Raw genomic sequence first — 4,550 nt, forward strand, 5'->3', positions numbered from 1 at the left:
AAACCACAAAAATAAATGTAAAGAATTTTGTGAATTGATTAATAGTTTTAGTGGACAAAAATAATAAGACAAAACAAATGAATAACAAATCATAATCAATGACGTACACATGCTACATTTCATTTAAAAATAAACATGTACATTATTGAAAAAATAAGCGAACAAAAGTTTACAAAAAATAAACAATTGTGTACAAAAGTAAAAATATGTTTGTGTGCGGCGCGTGCGTGTCAATACGCCGCTTCCCTATCCCACCAAGCATATCAAATGGTTTTAAGTTAAAGGAGAATGACCCGTGGTTCTTTACATGTTTAGCTGAAACTGAATATAAACACAATTTAACAAAATAAAACGAGACGGCAACATAAGTTCAAATTAATTCGTCGTAATAAGTTAAACAAGACCATATATGTATGCCAAAATGTTTATTAGTACATGTACATGTATCTGAAATGACTGATGGTCAAAACTCCATATCACCTTAGCCAAACATCCACTCCAGTCCCTTGGGCTTTTTGGGACACGGTCTATCTGATGGCTCCCCGACTGTTCTTTTGGATTTTAATCTCTTCCCCTGAGCGTTTAACGTACGATCGTATTTTCTATCCAAACGCTGTATCAGCTGTTTAAACTCTGTCGACACCACGACAGAGGACGTGTAACGAAGATAGAATCGTCCTCAGAATCGGAATCTTCTGAGGACATGGTTTCAATCTCCAATGCTTTCATGAACCTTTCCTCCTCCTTTGGATCAATTTTTCTTTCTTTTAGGTTCTTCTTCGGTTGATAAGTTTCTGAAAAAAAGACACATATGTACAATTTACCTTAAATGTTAAACTCAGAAGATGGTGAAATAAAAATTTAAATAAATACCACATGATGTATAATTTGGATTATTTCCCTTGCATTACTATCAACAAACGAAATTGAAATCGCTATAAATAACGAATAATTAAGTATTGGTACCTTGTACAGTTGTTTTCGTATATAGCATAGGCGTATCATGGGGGTCCCTTAACTCGGATTAAAAAAAAACAGTGGGATTTAAGGGGTAAAATGGGTCCGCCCTCTTTAACAGATTTTAAAAAAGGCGTTCTCCTTTTATTCCGAAAAATCCGGACCCGTCTCTGAATAAGCGATTTGTTAAAATGGTAATTTTCTCATTTACAAAAAAATATATACAGATGAAAACCATGAATTAACCATAATATACGGAAAAGTTACATGAACCTTCAAATCTCTTAATCAAACTGCCTACAACAAATTGATTACGTTTAATTCATTTGAACTCATCAAAAGCATCAAACATCTCCTTACTGTTATATAAGTTTCAATCACGAATCAATGGGTCTTTAATCAATCTTTATTGAAATTCCTATCTTAAGAATAATTATCACCGATGTTTATTCCTAATCCAGATGACTAAAACTGTCTCAAGTGTTAATTCAGCACATACCCTGTGTTTTCGGCCATAGAGAACCATTTTTCTATTATGTTCTTCTTTTTTCCCTGTTAACTCCATTATCTCCTTCTGTTTAAACAGAATTGAAATACGTTTCAATCCTACCTGCAGAAAAAGAAAGAACTATGTGAAAATATCAAACCTAAAATTAATACTTCACTGCCAAAGCCTAAATGAAATAACAAAAAAAAAAAACAGAATAACGCCTCGAAAACCTGTACAGTTTGAATGATAGGTCCATACATGTTACTCATTGATACACAAACTGAGGAGGGTTGGGATCCCGCCAACATTTCAGGAGCCAGTGATTCATTGGTTTTCGTTTGTGTATATGTTACATATTTGTTTTTTGTTCATTTTCTGTACATAAATTAGGCTGTTAGTTTCCTCGTTTGAATTGTTATACATTGTCATTTCGGGGCCTTTTATAGCTGATTATGCGGTATGGGCCTTGCTCATTGTTGAAGTCCGTACGGTAACCTATAGTTGTTAATTTCTGTGTCATTTTTGTCTCTAGTGGAAAGTTGTCTCATTTGCAATACAACATCTTCTTTTTTATATGAAGATACATTTTGATTTTAATTCTAAAATATGTAGATATAACCACCAATAAAATTATATCAGATATAATTTATATACATATATATGGTGTGTACAATTGTTTCGTAAAAAACACTGCAAACCTTTAGAAGAATAATAGAAGATTTTTTTTAAAGTTAAGGCGCAAACAAACGCTTTCAACGACAGCTTTGGAAAAATTCTCAATGATATTCGAACATGCATATACTGATTAAAAAGTGAGTACATAAACTAAAAAAAAAAGGAAAGGAACTGCGCTTCTATTGCTGTTTACCATCTCGACATCAAAGTGATGCCTTCAAGACAGAGCTAGCCGAATCTGAGGCAAAATCTTACTTCAAGTTTGAAACGGACCTTTTTTTTTTAACCAAATGACGGTCACGTGCCACATCTCAGAATTAAAAAAAGCGATGTAGTAATGACAATTTATCAATTAGGGTAAAGAAAAAAATCGGATACTGTCATTAATTGACGGTCATTTGATATTCATGGAGGAATTTGGGGATGATCGAATCATTCTTTTTACTTTTTACTAAGCGCGTTTATTTGATATTGTGTTTGTTTGTTTTTGTTATTTTGTTGTTTTGGTGTTTGGTTGGATTTTTTTTTGGAAAAAGGGGGGGGGGGGGCGGTCGTTCGAAAAAAACGTAATTCCCAATCCACCATACAATCATAAGTTTAAGAAAATAAGTGATAAAACGCATTGGATAGGTAATTTTGATCGTCTAACGACTGTTACAAAATATTATAAGTATAAGTGCTGCAGCTATAGATGTACTTACACCTGATCACACCCTCTTCAACAGTTTGATGCTGACCCTTCACATAAATCAAAATCGCCTCTGTCATTGCTTTATTTTCTTCAGAATTGCATCTATGAATATAAGAATATGTTCATCATCAATTTCCTTATTTTGAAGCTAAACTCATATAGTTCGTTTATTATAACTTTAAACATACTTGTAACAGAAAGAAAAAATGTGGACTAGTCTTCCTTGTCCTTTATATTAAAAAAAAGAATTGTCACTATAGGTGCATTTACGTTGCACACAGTGGACACTTAATTAAAAGGCGGGCTATACAGTTCATAAAAGGCAGAAACGTTTTGATTTGATAACAAAATATTTAAAAAAAATAAATAAAGAAAAAATAACATCCATCCGGACATTGCTATACTTTTGTTTGGTTTGGCAACATATAGGTACAGCGACTTGGACGCAATAGAGCGACCATAAACAATCGGCATCAACATCATTGAATGAGGAATCAGATGGTATATGATTTTTTTAATTTTAAATAAATGTGCCGCGTCAAGTCTAAGCCAGCAATTTCTCTGTTTTCTATAAGGAGTGTGCTCTTTCGTCCCACTGCACAAGCAAGTTCTTAAAAGGTCTTCAGATGTCATATAATTTATGCGGACTAGGTATTCGATTGTTGTTATAAGATACATGTTATACTCACTTTAGTACTGTACCGGCTGCAGTTTTTGTGGTCCACTTTAACCCATTTGTTGTCTGGTTATGTTTGTATCCGTCACGTACAGATTGCTGTAAAAAGTTTAAAGTAAACACTATTATATTTCGAATGATGAGTAATGTATCGAAAAAAAACAAATGAAAACAGTTAAGTAAGTTAATTGATTACACTGTATGCATACATGTATATTGATAACTGAATATTTGATTGGTTAAGGCTACTAGTTTATTCCAAGTGACATTAAATGAAACAACTGTAAGAAATGAAATACCTTTATATATGCAGGCACGTGAATCTCATTTTTACTTTTATTCAGCTGCTTTCCATTTTCTGGTCTTTTTTCCAAAGTTTTTAACATTGAAAGGCATTCTCCAACAAGGGCATTTTGTTTGACAAACTGCTCTTGTAAAAATGTCCTTTGATTGTCAAATAACTTCTCAAGTGTCTGAAAATACAAATATGTTGATATATTAAACTATCATTGGTATTATTAATTCACCAATCATGTGTCAATTTATAGTATTGCACCGTGGATAAGACTTGAACATAATTATGATGATTGAAAGTTATCGAAAAAAAGAATAGCATGATATCTTAAAAATAACCATGTACACAACCCTATATATCGCCTACAAAACTTGAGTATAAATTGCGTTTTTTTTAGTTTTGTTTGAAATACTGACAATTTCAATTTCGTACAAGAAGAGATAATTCATATGACAATATGCACTTCGCTTTATTTCAGACAGGGCAAACAAACTGTTTATGTATAATTCTTATTTTTTTTGAAAAACTTATAGATTAAATGTGCGACATAACCTTGTTAAATATAATATATGAAGGGGTTATATTTAAAATCGAACGTGTAATGCTTTCAAATAAAAGAAATAGATTTTCTCCAGCTTAGTTTCTTATTTGCGAAAGACCTTTATGTATATATATATTGGCGTTTATACTAGCACTTAAGATAATACATTGTTTTAATCTTCAGGTGGTACCCAACACCTTGACTAATATTAATATTAATTTGGCT

The 4,550-nt window shown here is 32.2% G+C and overlaps 1 long non-coding RNA gene across 1 annotated transcript; it reads right to left on the reverse strand.

Annotated features, from left to right (window-relative positions):
* Positions 1 to 2,804: 2,804 nt before the first annotated feature.
* On the reverse strand, positions 2,805 to 3,961 carry LOC139505617 (uncharacterized). Its single transcript, XR_011659796.1, has 3 exons — positions 3,789 to 3,961; positions 3,503 to 3,588; positions 2,805 to 2,915 (listed from the first exon to the last, which is right to left on the reverse strand). It is a non-coding gene; the product is annotated as an uncharacterized lncRNA (long non-coding RNA).
* Between the last annotated feature and the right edge of the window lie 589 nt (positions 3,962 to 4,550).

The sequence above is a fragment of the Mytilus edulis genome, unplaced genomic scaffold (assembly GCF_963676685.1).
Source record: "Mytilus edulis unplaced genomic scaffold, xbMytEdul2.2 SCAFFOLD_2051, whole genome shotgun sequence".
NCBI classification, from domain to species: Eukaryota; Metazoa; Mollusca; class Bivalvia; order Mytilida; family Mytilidae; genus Mytilus; species Mytilus edulis.